Below are 16,550 nucleotides of genomic sequence, written 5' to 3'. Positions count from 1 at the left end.
TAACCTACTCCCAAAAATCAGTAGCCATGGGTTCTTCTAAGCAGCTTCCTACCACTCTGAAAATGGTTGAGGCCCACAAAGCAGGAGAAGGCTATAAGAAGATAGCAAAACATTTTCAGGTTGCCATTTCCTCAGTTCGAAATGCAATTAAGAAATGGCAGTTGACAGGAGCAGTGGAGGTCAAGATAAGGTCTGGAAAAACCAGGAAAAATTTCAGATGCCCCTTTTCCACCAAAGCAGTTCCAGGGCTGGTTCGGGGCCAGTGCTTAGTTTGGAACCGGGTTTTCTGTTTCCACTGACAAAGAACTGGCTCTGGGCCAGAAAAAACGGTTCCAGGCTAGCACCAACTCTCTGCTGGGCCAGAGGAAAGAACCGCTTACATCAGCAAGGGGGGCAGAGTTGTTAAGACCAACAACAATAACAAGACCGCGAAAGATCGCCATTTTTAAGCGACGCGAAGTCATTTATTATTATTATTATTATTATTGTTGTTGCTGCTGCTGCTTCCGTGTTGTTTTTGCTTCGATATTCGCGCCAAGGTTTATGCAAACGTAGCAACGTAATGACGTATACAGCGACGTAATGACGTATACAGCGACGCAATGACGTAGCTCCGTGAGCTATGGAAAAGCAAACTGGTTCTCAGCTGGCTCGCAAGTTGAACGAGTTGTGAACCAGCACCGGCCCCGAACCAGCCCTGGAACTGATTTGGTGGAAAAGGGGTAAGAGAGAGCTGCTTGTAGGATTGCTAGAAAGGCAAATCAGAACCCCGTGCTTGTCTGCAAAAGACCTTCAGGAAGATTTAGCAGACTCTGGAGTTGTGGTACATTGTTCTACTGTTCAGCAACACCTGCACAAATATGGCCTTCATGGAAGAGTCATCAGAAGAAAACCTCTCCTGTGTCTTCACCACAAAACTCAGCATCAGAAGTTTGCAAAAGAACATCTAAACAAGCCTGATGTGTTTTGGAAACAAGTCCTGCGGACTGATGAGGTTAAAATGGAACTTTTTGGCAGCACCAAGCAAAGGTAAAATCTTTAAGCATGCGGGTGGATCAGTCGTGCTTTGGGGTTGTGTTGCAGCCAATGGCACAGGGAACATTTCACGGGTAGAGGGAAGAATGGATCTAATGAAATTCCAGCAAATTCTGGAAGCAAACATAACCCCATCTGTAAAAAAGCTGAAGTTGAAAAGAGGATGGCTTCTACAAATGGATAATGATCCTAAAAATCCACAATGGACTACCTCAAGAGGCGCAAGCTGAAGGTTTTACCACAACCCTCACAGTTCCCTGATCTGAACATCATTGAAAATCTGTGGATAGACCTCAAAAGAGCAGTGCATGCAAGACGGCCCAGGAATCTCTCAGAACTGGAAGACTTGCAAGGAAGAATGGATGAAAATTCCTCAAACAAGAATTGAAAGACACTTGGCTGGCTACCAAAAGCGTTTACAAGCTGTTATACTTGCCAAAGGGGGTGCTACTGGGTACTAACCATGCAGGGTGCCCAAACTTTTGCTTCAGGCTTTTTTCCTTTTTTGTCATTTTGAAAATGTAAAAGATGAAAATAAAGATTGCTTTTGCTTAAAATATAAAGGGAACGAGTCATCTTTATGCTTTTTGGAGATAATTTCATCTTCAACTTGCTTCACTGTTCACATTAACAGTAATTTTGACCGGGGTGCCCAAACTTTTGTATACCACTGTAGATATAGTTGTGCATTTAGTTCTGCTATTAAAATACACACACACACACACACACACACACACAACCATAATTTGTTTTAGAGCTTTTGTCTTTGCAGCAAACACAAATAATAATAATCCAGTGGAAAATGTCCGCAAGTCATCCTGTACTTGTCTGATCAAATGCCTTTCCAGAAAATGTTAGTCGTTGTCAGGCAGGGACAAATCGCAGTACGTTACAGTAATCAGTCACGAGAAACATATTCGCTGTAAACCAAATCATTCTTAAGAGCTACATTTGGTGTTCATGAAGCTACAGCATGGTCAGATGGACTGATGTGTTCAGATGAAACATGAGAGCTGGACGAGGCTTGAATGGGATTAATCCAGCCTCATTGGCGCAGACTCGGAGGCAGGTTGCTGATTTAATCTGTGAGAGAGCCCTTTTCCGTATTGATTTCCTCCTGCTTGTGATAACTTTTTGCTGTGTTCTTTCGTTTAATCCCATTTGGAAAAGACAAACTCCAAGAAGTTCAACAAGAAATGTGGAGTGGGACGCAGGATATTAAAGACACCAAAGTGTGTCTTCCCCAGATTTAACTGGATTTCCATGAATGTCAGATTTATTGCATAACCACTCCTACAAAACTTCTGAATAATTTCATTTGTATCCAGTGTGATGAATAAGGCTGGAAAATACTTGACGCTCAGAACATTTCCGCGCACGCATCATGGCTGCCATGCGTTCCCAGCGCTCTTTTGATGCGTCCTCTGAGCACGTCGTCGGAAATTAACGCAACGCGTCTGCGAGTTGCAGTGCCAACAAAAATTGGAGTGGCAGTGTGTTCATGTTTTGGTACATGACGTCAGCATTGTTCTTTACTAGGCTGAAGTTATCAACATGGGTGAACGCTTTGAGGAAGAGCTGATGGAGCAGGTTAGAAATTGTCATCTTTTTTTATTCAGCGTCTTTCTTCCCTCAGCTCACAACACAGCGAAACTGGACGTTGTTTTCCCACCTTGATGATTTCTCACACTGCCACCTGCTGGAATCCTCCAGATTTACTTAAAGTACTCATGCACGTATAGACCCTTTTCACGTGACGTCACGACAAACGCGGCCGCCATTTTGGACATGTACTACCAGTAGTTTACCACAGCCAACATTGAGGAACGGCAGCAAAGAAAGTTTTTATTTTCAGCAAGACTTCCATCATGCCACTATATTGTTGTGCACCTGGATGTAGTAACCATCAACAAACAAGGCAAGGTTTATCATTTTATCGGATCCCGACGGAGAAGATGGATAGCGGCCATTAACAGGAAAGATTGGCAGCCCTCGGCATACCAGCGCTTGTGTAGTGACCACTTTGTTGGAGGTAAGACGAATAAAATTAGCCAGAAAAGGCATTACGTTGCTGTTAACATTCTGTGGCGGCGAGTGTGTAACCAAATAGGTTAAAATAACCCATCGTAACCTCTTTGTTCTTCTGTAGTAGCTATTGTTGACTAGCTAATGTCAACAAGTAGCTGGTATGTTACTGTAGCAATGTTTACGTTCAGTCATTTGGATGACTGTTAAAACCTTTCAGTCTCAAGTTTTTCCTTTACTGTATTTACTAGTTTACTGTAATTATGATCTGGCAGCTATTTACACCGGATCCAGTATAAATAGCTGCCGGAGCCAACGTCCGAGGTTCCGGAGCGTGCGCCAGCTTGCTCCCCCTCAAATTAAGCAGTGCGCTCCGGCTTGCTCCCGGAGTGCTCCGGCCGAGGTTCCGGAGCGCACTCCGGCCGAGGTTCCCCCTCAAATTAAGCAGCGCGCTCCGGCTTGCTCCGGAGCAAGCCGGAGCGTGCTGCTTAATTTGAGGGGGAACCTCGGCCGGAGCGCGCTCCGGAACCTCGGACGTTGGCGTGTATGTGTATGGCGATGGGTTTTTAACGACATAGGTATACAGATCATGTGGGCCGAAGTCAGGTAAAGATGAGGGCTTCGTGTACTTCCGTACGTCAGTGAACAATCCTGGTGGAAGCAGGTAAACGTCGTTCTCTAAGCCTGCTAACCTCAATTTTTGCAAATACCTCTCCCTCTGCTCGCCCTGTAAATGCCCTACGTCGCTGGATAGTGAAGGTGTTTTCTGCATCTCGCTCCTTTTTCTTTTATGTTTTTCGTTTGTCGCCTTCCTCGCATTCAGACTGATTCGAGCCGAAGTTCACTACATGTCCAAAATGGCGGTCGCGTTTACGAAGGTCACGTGACTGAAAAGGGTCTGTAGTCAGTACACCGCTTGCATAGCAGCAGCGTCAGCAAGCGTACCAGTCAAGTATATCCCGGCCCTAAGGCGCTTAGCTGCTAATATAGTGTGTCTGGTTTTGTTGAACCCTCGATTCTGATTGGATGTCATAAATTTTGTTGCTTTTAATAATCAAACTAACAACGTCGCCTCATTTGCGACACTTTGTAGAAAAAAGAAAATGTTACTTCATCAGAAAATGCTATGGAAATTTTTTTTCCAATATGAAAGGTAGGCTGCCTTTCAGATTTTTCAAGTGTAGGCCATAAGAATTTTCCCGACACCCAATTACTTTTGTTTAGTGGACCGAAAACTATTGAATTCGAATCAGAGACTTCCAATTTTATTAGGTTTTTTTTTTTTAATAGAACGATGTATCTTTTTTTTTTTTTCCCTGCTTCATCATGACCCAATACAAGATACTACATCATGTGGTGGGCTTTCCCCGTTCACACAAGGCATTGTGGGATACAAATTTGAAACGAGAGAAAAATGGAGGACGTGAGTGTGCAAATGAAACGTGAAAGACCGACTGCAGTAACGGAAAGAAAGCGAGAAGAAAAGATATGCTATTTATGAAGGAAAGGAAACGCAGGACCAACCTAATAAATATCGGCGCTCAGCGAGCACCTCGGTGTGATCAGCTGTTCGTTTAGCGACAGAATGATGGAACTGTCAGTGCACGCTCAAAGGTAAACCTGTAGATGGCAGTAATGCAACACTGTGGATGCCAGCTGCTGTAAAACCCAAAAGAAGAAGGTAAACCTGCGCATGTGCACACGGACTTCCTCTGTCTGCTTGACTGCGTGAACAGAGCATTTTCCTCTACATTATTTGCTTTAATCCCCTCAAATTAAATAACTTCCCAGCCACAGAATGGCCTGATATTTTGAGAGATATTACAGAAATAAACAGATATCACAATGACCACATTTCAGAGGGAGCTAAATTTCACCGATTTTATGAAATCGAAAGGCCGTCTCGCTTTAACTATAATGCTCGGTTTTTAAAGTACATTATAATACCAAGAGTGCTAAGTTTTCATGGCTCGCTCGAAGAGTGCTCTGGTTCTTACGGTCTTAACACACCTGATCTACCTGATGAAAGGCCTGAGTGTTATCTGATGATCTGGATCAGGTGTATTGAGTGAAGGAAAACCCTGAAACCTTGTGAGACACTGTGTGGAGCTGAGAAACCCTGTTGTAACTTGTAGCTGTCGAGTTGTAAAGACTCGGGTAAAGGATACTTTTGTGTTATGTTTGTAACAGGTTTAGTGATGCAGCAGCGTAATGGAGGACTTAAAGTAGTATACATTAGGCCAAACAAAATAATATAGTATGCGTTTCTGGTTACCTGACCGACCCTGTAAAAACACTGCGACCCTTCAACTGTTTATGACCACGATAAACAAACTATTTCTCGCGCCCGACCCTACCTGCTTGGCAGCCACCTGGCGAGTCAAACGGGAACCGCTAGGGCATGTCATATAAACCACTCGGTATTTGCCGAAAGACACCAGGCCCATCAGGAGTAAATTGACAACCAACACGCACCTCCCTCTACCCCAGCCCTTTCAAACCAGCACGGGCACGGCCTGGTAGGACGGTGCCTCGGCCAGTCATTCGCCACAGTGCAAGCGCTGCTCAGCGACTTAATTTTTGATTTGATCCATGGCTCCAGCCCACCTTTAAACGTTTATAACTCGGACACCGAAGGTCGCAGCAAAGCCAAGTTTCGTAGGCATTTCTAGACAGGGGTCACCGTTAGATGCAATCGAATACATACAGGTCCTTCTCAAAAAATTAGCATATTGTGATAAAGTTCATTATTTTCTGTAATGTACTCATAAACATTAGACTTTAATATATTTTAGATTCATTACACACAACTGAAGTAGTTCAAGCCTTTTATTGTTTTAATATTGATGATTTTGGCAAAAAAGTAAAGGAAAACCAAAAATCCCTATCTCAAAAAATTAGCATATTTCATCTGACCAATAAAAAAAGTGTTTTTAATACAAAAAAAGTCAACCTTCAAATAATTATGTTCAGTTATGCACTCAATACTTGGTCGGGAATCCTTTGGCAGAAATGACTGCTTCAATGCAACGTGGCATGGAGGCGATCAGCCTGTAGCACTGCTGAGGTGTTATGGAGGCCCAGGATGCTTCGATAGCGGCCTTAAGCTCATCCACAGTGTTGGGTCTGGTGTCTCTCAACTTCCTCTTCACAATACCCCACAGATTCTCTATGGGGTTGAGGTCAGGAGAGTTGGCAGGCCAATTGAGCACAGTAATACCATGGTCAGTAAACCATTTACCAGTGATTTTGGCACTGTGAGCAGGTGCCAGGTCGTGCTGAAAAATGAAATCTTCATCTCCATAAAGCTTTTTAGCAGATGGAAGCATGAAGTGCTCCAAAATCTCCTGATAGCTAGCTGCATTGACCCTGCCTTTGATAAAACACAGTGGACCAACACCAGCAGCTGACATGGCACCCCAGACCATCACTGACTGTGGGTACTTGACATTGGACTTCAGGCATTTTGGCATTTCCTTCTCCCCAGTCTTCCTCCAGACTCTGGCACCTTGATTTCCGAATGACATGCAAAATTTGCTTTCATCCGAAAAAAGTACTTTGGACCACTGAGCAACAGTCCAGTGCTGCTTCTCTGTAGCCCAGGTCAGGCGCTTCTGCCGCTGTTTCTGGTTCAAAAGTGGCTTGACCTGGGGAATGCGGCACCTCTAGCCCATTTCCTGCACACGCCTGTGCACGGTGGCTCTGGATGTTTCTACTCCAGACTCAGTCCACTGCTTCCACAGGTCCCCCAAGGTCTGGAATCGGCCATTCTCCACAATCTTCCTCAGGGTCCGGTCACCTCTTCTGGTTGTGCAGCGTTTTCTGCCACACTTTTTCCTTCCCACAGACGTCCCACTGAGGTGCCTTGATACAGCACTCTGGGAACAGCCTATTCGCTCAGAGATTTCTTTGTGTCTTACCCTCTTGCTTGAGGGTGTCAATGATGACCTTCTGGACAGCAGTCAGGTCGGCAGTCTTACCCATGATTGCAGTTTTGAGTAATGAACCAGACTGGGAGTTTTTAAAAGCCTCAGGAATCTTTTGCAGGTGTTTAGAGTCAAGTCGTTGATTCAGATGATTAGGTTAATAGCTCGTTTAGAGTACCTTTTCATGATATGCTAATTTTTTGAGATAGGAATTTTGGGTTTTCATGAGCTGTATGCCAAAATAATCAGTATTAAAACAATAAAAGACCTGAAATATTTCAGTTGGTGTGCAATGAATCTAAAATGTATGAAAGTTTAATTTTTATCATTACATTATGGAAAATAATTAACTTTATCACAATATGCTAATTTTTTGAGAAGGACCTGTAGCTGAACAATGCTGCGTATTCTTGCTAGTGTTACAATGATGCTTATCTTAGATTTTTAAGTAGAAAAACTGTCCACCCTTGTGTTCATGCCTCGAAGGGTCGGATGTAAATGACTGCTTGCACATGCGCAGTATATTTCATCGATTCTTCGGGTGCCTATAAAATGGAGGTTCGCCTCGGAACAAAAAGCGACACAGTGGACAGAAATGTTTGCTTGTCAAATCAGCCGATTGCAATGCAAAAGATATTCACAACAATTAAAAATATTTCCAAATGAACTATAGAGTAACTACAACATTGTTTCCTACAACAAATCACAGAGTTCTGACATTCTGGGATCAGTTGCAAACGTTTAACGAGTATTTTGCAAAAAAAGTTTTCAAAGGAAACTTCTCACTTTTTCCTACCTACCCTAGAAAATTTGTCGTAAACTTTTGGGATAAATTTTTTTCCTTACCTACCTACCCTATTTTGAAAACCCAGGAAACACATTTTGTTTGGCCTTAACGACTGGAGAAAGGGACAGAACGTGAGACCGAGATGAGTGTGGGTCAGCTGGTGAATTGGATGGATAAAGCCAAGGAGGTTGAGGTTCTTTGTGACACTGTGGTTGTGTCCTGGCTGGAAAGGGCATGGTGGGTATAAATAGCAGTCAAACAAGATGCTTCAGTTTGTACCTTGGCACCACCTTCACGTCTTTGTTTATCTTGTCTACTTGAGAGACCATGTTTCTGGGAAGTCATGTGACCATGCAGTGACCGCAGAACCTTTATTTTTATTGAATTTGAAGTACCGAGATTCATAAACAGATTCAACAAAGTCAAAAAAAGACTGAATAAATAACCGCTGCCTATCTTTCCTAAATTCAGTGCTAAACTCACTTCACTTGCCGTGTGGACACGAGACGACCCATTTTCACCGTCTAGAATTGACACCAAAGTTTTATGCTTGACTTTCAATTTTCAGAGCATTGATCAACTTTGGCGTGAACCAAATTCAGGATGGCAACTTGGTGATGCGATGTTCAAGATGTTTTAAAAAGGAGACGTTTTTGTTGCTCTGCTCCTTATCGTAATCATCATGGTTTCCCTCTTGGTTTGCACATGGCCTTGGGGCGCTTCTGACTGAATACACAATCCAGCAGTTGCATAAACTTCACTCCTATCCACCATGGTCCTTCTATCCTGTTGCATGTCAATGCTCAGAAGCCTTTCTACTCTATTCCATATCCTCCTTGAATTTCTCATGTCGAACAGCACCTGCTTCTGGGGTTTGCCGTTTTCCAGCTGGCATACGTGACCTGTATATTTGAGATGTTGCAGATAGCAGAAGTTATGAACTGAGGGTGTTCTGGTTATATCCCATAGCTGTTTATTGGATATCTTAAAGCTCCAGTTAATATCACCCTCCATTTGTGTGTTCGAATCCTTATCTTTTCTACGATCAACCCAACTTGGAGCATTCTTGCGCTCAAATCCTCCATGGACCATTTTTCTAAGAAAGCCATGCCATATCACTTCCACTTTGCTGAGCTCATACTCTGACAGTTCCCACACTTGGACACTATTGAGGTATTTCACCTGACGTCACAGGGTCACGTGACGCCCCGGTGTCCACCATTTTGGACGGCAAGCTAGCTAATGTCAACAACAGTAGCTAGTATGTTACTGTAGCAATATTTACGTTCAGTCATTTGGATGACTGTTAAAACCTTTCAGTCTCAAGTTTTTCGTTTACTGGATTTACTAGTTTACTGAGCTAGCGCGCGATGGCTCCCGGCTTGGCCGGCGAGCGCGCGATGGCTCCCGGCTTGGCCGGCGAGCGCGCGATGGCTCAGTAAACTAGTAAATCCAGTAAAGGAAAAACTTGAGACTGAAAGGTTTTAACAGTCATCCAAATGACTGAACATAAATATTGCTACAGTAACATACCAGCTACGATGTTGTTGACATTAGCTAGTGCTAACAGCTAGTTGCTAATACACTGCTACAACTACACCGACCCTAATAATACAGTTCTTAGTCATTGCCTGGTAACAGCAAATTTATAACGGGCCATGTCTCAACAGACTAAGAAGTTATTTCAATGACATTTAATAACATTTTGTTTATCCTGAGGACCGAAAGTAAATGAAAATATGAACAAACCTTAGCTGTAATCAGATGGCGACCACCGGCTCCAGGGACGACCCGCTGATGTAGGCATGTTACCCAGCCTGACACAAAATATTTGTAGGCATCCAAACTCGTATACGCTTTCAGATCAATACCTGTGTATGGCGATGGGTTTTTAACGACATAGGTATACAGATCATGTGGGCCGAAGTCAGGTAAAGACGAGGGCTTCGTGTACTTCCGTACGTCAGTGAACAATCCTGGTGGAAGCAGGTAAACGTCGTTCTCTAAGCCTGCTAACCTCAATTTTTGCAAATACCTCTCCCTCTGCTCGCCCTGTAAATGCCCTATGTCGCTGGATAGTGAAGGTGTTTTCTGCATCTCGCTCCTTTTTCTTTTATGTTTTTCGTTTGTCGCCTTCCTCGCATTCAAACTGATTCGAGCCGTGCCGTCCAAAATGGCAGCATCACATGACTTGGTCACGTGAGTGAAATACCTCAATAGAGCACACGTTGTGAAAAATTTAACTCTAGTTGCCAGCCGTATGCGCTTGTCGGTCAACACGTGCTTTAACTCATTCCATTTTTGGAACACTGCCTCAATTTTTGCGTGGATGGAGAATGAGGTGTGTTCAGAGTTCGTGATGGTCTATCCAAGATACTTGAAACTTCTGACATTCTTTATCCTGTTTTCTCCAAGAGTTACCGGTATGAGACTCTCCCTTTGCATCAGTTCTTTGCCTATATTGAATGCTATTGTCTCGGTCTTGTCATATGATAACTGCATCTCAAATTGTTTGAAAGTGTTGTCATAGATTGAAAGAATGCTCTGAAGTTCCTCGGAGTTTGCAAAAATAACCTGGTCATTGGCGTAGAGTAGTTCAGTGATTTTGACTGCGACCCGATGATGGTACCTTAGTTAGACAACATTAATGCTGTGACTCAAGGACTAAAAGTTGTGACTCATCGTTTCTGATCTCCGACGAGGAAAAATACAAGAAAATGCCATCTCAACTCCATCAGGAGCTCTGGAGCTCAGAATATATAATATGCATGCATGCATGAATGAAACCTTGGAGCATTATCAGCGTTACTGGGTTGAGAGATGGTTTAACAAGCTAACTGATTCAGGCGGGGCATGTGCTCCATGACACGCTGTTTTAAAATGAGAAAATGTTTCTCATAGACTAATCATTCAAGGCTATACGTAGTCCCTTTCAACCCAAAGAGTTGGTGTACCTCTGTGCTACAGACTTTTTGGCAAAAGAGGTTTTTGTTTGATACAACTGGAAAGCCAGATCAGATCTGATCAGGCTATAACCACACGTTCTGTTCCTCATTGCCGCGTAGGTGCGGTTTCACTGAATGTATCATCTTTCGCTGTATGCCTTACATCCTCCTGACTGACTTCTTTCTTACTCCTTGCCTCTCTGTAGTCAAAGGCCCAACCCAACCCTGTTATTATGACCAACACCTGCTAATGCCTGAGGTGATCTTCAGCTTAGAGAGGAACTTGCTTTACTTTGCATATTCTCTCAAACCTCAGTCTAGTTCCAGTTCTACCACTTTTGGGTTATTCCAGCCAGTACACCAGTTCCTCTCTGTGTGTGTGTGTGTGTGTGTGTGTGTTGACGGGGTGATGCAGGACTTGGAAACCAAAATATTGCCCAAAGTGTTGGCTAAACATCTTCACTTGCTTGCTGGAAAGGGCACAGCGGATATAAATAGCAGTCGAATAAGATACTTCAGTTTGTAACTCAGCACCTTCATGTCACGGTTTAATTTATCTACATAAGAGCATGTTACAGAGAACGTTGCAGGAAGTCGTGTGACCAAACAGTGAAAGCAGAGCTTTAATTATTACTGCTGTTTATGTACCAGGAGTAAGCAAATCATCAAACATGTATTAGCAAGCTCAACAGGTCAATAAAAAGCTCCAAAACTCCTGCAGAAACCTGTTGAATAAGGAAAAAGCCTGGGAGCTAATGTCTTGCAATAAATTACGGGGAGCTAGTTCGCGAATTAATCAGAGCACCAGCATGTGACTGTAGCATGTCGAGGAAAAGTCAGCAAGGTGCTGGTCAGCGTTTGAGTTCTGTCCTCACATCACTCCTCAAACACATTATACAAATCTGGCTTGCACAAGGTGGCTGCATGTTATACTAAGGCCATTATTAAAAAATGTTCTGTTTCCGGTCCACCGGTCGGGTGAGTGCCGTTTGTGCGGTTGAAATTTTTTTTTAAACGGCGGTTTTTCGACATTTTTTTTCGGGTTCGTAAATCTAAATTCGAACTTGACATTTCCGCATTCCCAGGGCTTTCCACTAAGGCTCATACTAGCCAGCCATGACAAATAAGTAGCCAGCCGGGGGGGGAGTAAACACAAAATAAACTCCTGTGCATGCAGTTCCCAGGATTAAATGTATTTTCCACAGACCATTTATTTATTCACTTTACTCAAATACAAAGTAAAATGGCAGTAAATCTTCTTTCTTTTCTTGCGTATTGCATCATGAGGCGTTCCTGGCTTGTAAATCTCTTATTTTCGGTGCATGACACATTCACGCAGCTGAACATGCTATGAATTAACAACGACAACGGTCTGCAGTGGGGCTACACAAACACTCAGCGAACATTTCTCCATTTGTGTATGAAAATACACTCCAACCACTCAGTTTGGGTTCATTTACAACCAACGGTGTCTTTTGATGCCAGCACATAATTGAACGAGAGAAGACTGATTTACCGGAGACAAAATAAGCGTCATCTCTGCTTCTGTTCCCTCCGACAGCCCCGACACACTACTGCCTCCGCCGAGTGCACGCGCACACCGCATGTCGGGGCCGCGGATGAGTTACTCTCCCTTGATCAACGAAGTCTGCGGGGAATTTGTGGTTATTATCGGTACAAACAGCGCGAATCACAACTTAAATGAGTGCGGTTCAGTTTGACATTATTGTCAGCTCGTTAGATAAACATGTAATTTTATTAAAATCGAAAATTAATATTTAGAGCCTGTCGGCTACAAAAATAAGTCATTGAAGTAGCCGGCTGGACTTAATTGTGTAGTCGGCTGTATGGCCGGCAGCTGGCGCTTGTGGAAAGCCCTGCATTCCGCGCAGAATATAGAACTGAATCAGCTCTGCGCATGCGCCGTGCGGCACAAAAAAACAGCAGCCACTATGAAGGAAGGAGATCCGGAGTTTTCAAACATTTGCTTAAGTGTGAAATCGCAAAATGGTATTCTAGCGAACAACAAAATAGTAAAGATTCAGAAAAACAAATCATTTAGTGATCATTTTAATAGTGTAATTTCATCCGAACTAGGCCTAACGCTCGATTTAGAACTACAAAAAGTCAGTGTGTCGGACATTTTAAGTACCTTTGTAAAAGTTTTGCAAATGTTGCAGTCAGCATTTAAAATTTAAAGTTTCAGTTGATTAAACCGTCATTTTATTAAATGTCTGCTTTTGTAATAAAGTACTGAAAGAAAAAGCAAACTCAGCATTGCGATTTCTTATCCATCCATATAAAAAAAAAATCCCTCCCCCCCGACTGAATTTTTTTGCTCACCCGGTGGACAGGAAACGGATTTTTTTTTTTAAGGATGGCCTCATTGCCGCGTAGGTGTGGTTTCGCTGAATGTATCATCTTTCGCTGTATGCCTTACATCCTCCTGACTGACTTCTTTCTTACTCCTTGCCTCTCTGTAGTCAAAGGCCCAACCCAACCCTGTTATTATGACCAACACCTGCTAATGCCTGAGGTGATCTTCAGCTTAGAGAGGAACTCGCTTTACTTTGCATATTCTCTCAAACCTCAGTCTAGTTCCAGTTTTACCACTTTTGGGTTATTCCAGCCAGTACACCAGTTCCAGTGTGTGTGTGTGTGTGTGTGTGTGTGTGTGTTGACTGGTGCCTCTTTTCCACCAAATCAGTTCCAGGGCTGGTTCGGGGCCGGTGCTGGTTCACAACTGGTTCGACTTGCGAGCCAGCTGAGAACCAGTTTGCTTTTCCATAGCTTGCGGTGCTAAGTGAAGGCACGTCATTACGTCGCTGTATACGTCATTACGTCGCTGTATACGTCAGTTACGTCACTAGGTTTGCATAAACCTTGGCGCGAATATCGAAGCAAAAACAATACGGAGAAGAAGCAGCAGCAACAACAATAATAAATGACTTCGCGTTTGTACAGCTACGGCTTCTCGTCGCTTAAAAATGGCGATCTTTCGCGGTCTTGTTATTGTTGTTGTTGGTCTTAACAACTCTGCCTCCCCTGCTGATGTAAGCAGTTCTTTCCTCTGGCCCAGCAGAGAGTTGGTGCTAGCCTGGAACCGGTTTTTCTGTCCCCAGAGCCAGTTCTTTGTCAGTGGAAACAGAAAACCCGGTTCCAAACTAAGCACTGGCCCCGAACCAGCCCTGGAACTGCTTTGGTGGAAAAGGGGCATGGGTGATGCAGGACTTGGAAACCAAAATATTGTCCAAAGTGTTGGCTAAACATCTTCACTTGCTTGCTGGAAAGGGCACAGCGGATATAAATAGCAGTCGAACAAGATACTTCAGTTTGTAACTCAGCACCTTCATGTCCTTGTTTAGTTTATCTACATAAGAGCCTGTTACAGAGAACGCTGCAGGAAGTCGTGTGACCAAACAGTGAAAGCAGAACTTTAATTATTACTGCTGTTTATGTACCAGGAGTAAACAAGTCATCATACATGTATTAGCAAGCTCAACAGGTCAATAAAAAGCTCCAAAACTCCTGCAGAAATCTGTTGAACAAGGAAAAAGCCTGGGAGCTAGTGCAGGCTTTTGTCTAAACCGGGGAACAGGGGCGCTGTGCCCTCTTACTCTCGGCGTGCGCCCCCTTAACAAAATGCCAATTGAACCCCAAGTCACACTCAGGCCATGCACTTATATGCTACTGCACAACATGCAATCTTTCTCAAAACGATCTTTTCTCCGTGAAAACATCCCAGCAACACCACGTGACAATGTGTCTGATCATCAAATGCGTTATAATTACTCCAAAAATATTCCAATCATAGTAGATACACCACCAGATGGTGCAAAAACAATCCGAATTGGCATTTTCCAAACGGAGGCGCCATGTTGTTTAGTTGTCGCAGCTGCTCTCGCGAGATTTGACATGGGTTACATACAAGGTCAGCTGACTTGTAGAGTGAGATTTCTCGAGACTGAATGACCTTTCACCCACCGGCGCGGGAGCTTTTGACAGAAGTAGTTCGCGAGTTGTTTTTGTTGACACTTGGGCATTTAAACATGTCATCCCGCGGCACGAAACGGAAGAAAGCCAAAGACTGTCCGGGGCAGAAGAAGATTACTTCTTTCTTTTTCAATGTTGACAGACAATTTGTTACAATTTCCATCTCAGATAGCCTCAGAATGTCCCATTGTGGCCTCAATTTTTCAAAGGCTTCGCACGGCGGAGGGGGGGACGGACAACCGGCACCATCCACCCGTCGCTTCGCTTCCTCGCCATGGTGAGCGCCCTCATACTAAATTTTTCTAGAAAACCCCCTGCCGTGGTCAGCGAGGGCCTTTCTGTGTGGAATTTGCCTGTTCTCCCCGTGTCCGCGTGGGTTTCCTCCGGGTGCTCCGGTTTCCCCCACAGTCCAAAGACATGCAGGTTAGGTTAACTGGTGACTCTAAATTGACCGTAGGTGTGAATGTGTGTGTGAATGGTTGTCTGTGTCTATGTGTCAGCCCTGTGATGACCTGGTGACTTGTCCAGGGTGTACCCCGCCTTTCGCCTGTAGTCAGCTGGGATAGGCTCCAGCTTGCCTGCGACCCTGTAGAACAGGATAAAGCGGCTAGAGATAATGAGATGAGATCAATCAATATGTGGCAGATCACAGAATCCAGGGACACATGTCGTCCCGGGGGCATTTTGAGTTATTGACAGATTCAGAAAGTACAGTTTCTAAGCTTTCCAATGATGCCTTCCATGTGGAGATCTGACAATATTTGAAGAATGTGTGGCCTTTTGAAAGTGTATACTTCTTAAAACAGAAAAGGGAGAAAATCGCCCTCAAAGTTTTCCATCTCAGCTACTCTGGGTGTAGGGCGGGCACATAATGGTGCTCATTTGCATGATATTAAGGAAAGCCCTACCCCCTACTAGCTAGCACGATACTACTTTCATGTAAACAAATCACCACGTCAATTTTCCTTCCATGCAAAGTATGCCCAACACAATTATGAAGTACAAAAATAAGTCCTAAAGTATACTTTAACGCTTTGTGGTTGAAAAATTACTCACACTGTAAGAAAGAAAGATAGCATGATGATGACACAACTAACATAACACTAATTTCATGTAAAGCCTCGGTCACAACCGGCCGTACAGTACGCGCTCCTACGGCCGGTCTACATGCAAAAAACGCGTGAAACGCACGAGAGCGCGCGCGTGATGTGCTGATTTTCGAGCCGCAGACCGGCAGCAGAGGTTCTTTGTCATGTCAAACAAACTCTACGGGCGCTTACGTTTTTTTCAGGTTGCAAGACAAACTTGCGGCCAACGTGCGTCTTTCTCCGTGAACAAAAAAAAAAAACGCAGCGATTTGGGAAACGCCAAAAATCACACGGCCAAAAAATCGTACGTCCGGTTGTGACCTAGGCTTAACCAAACCACAACACTCTCCGTTACATGCAAAAATAACCACACAGCCTTAGATTAATAAACTTACCCCATCAGAAAGAGAAACGGCGCCTTGCACACACCAATGCCTCCGATGGAATGTAGTCCTAGAACGGTCCATGTATCATCCGATCATTCAAGTATTCCATTCAATCTGGAAAACGAGGTTGCGTTTTTTTTGCTAGAAATGGTGATCTCCGATGTAAATACCGTGCGTCTGTTTGCTTCGCGGTGTTTGCTCCTCTACGCTCTGTTTAGTAACTCATTCCATAGTGAAATCACGCCTGTATGCAGGTTAAGTAGCCATGCGCTCAGCCCGTATCATACAGCTGATTCGTGGAAAAAAAAACCCAAATGACTTAAATCATCATGTGAATGGCCCATATGGTAATTTACCCACACCCC

The 16,550-nt window shown here is 43.8% G+C and overlaps 1 protein-coding gene across 2 annotated transcripts in view; it reads left to right on the top strand.

Moving 5' to 3' along the window:
* The window catches only part of dnajb6b (DnaJ heat shock protein family (Hsp40) member B6b), a 138,617-nt gene that overhangs the window by 3,046 nt on the left and 119,021 nt on the right, over nt 1-16,550 (top strand). The gene's annotated exons all lie outside the window — the stretch shown is intronic.

Source organism: Neoarius graeffei, chromosome 1, assembly GCF_027579695.1.
Source record: "Neoarius graeffei isolate fNeoGra1 chromosome 1, fNeoGra1.pri, whole genome shotgun sequence".
In the NCBI taxonomy this organism is placed as follows: Eukaryota; Metazoa; Chordata; class Actinopteri; order Siluriformes; family Ariidae; genus Neoarius; species Neoarius graeffei.
This window is presented reverse-complemented; position numbering and strand designations above follow the sequence as displayed.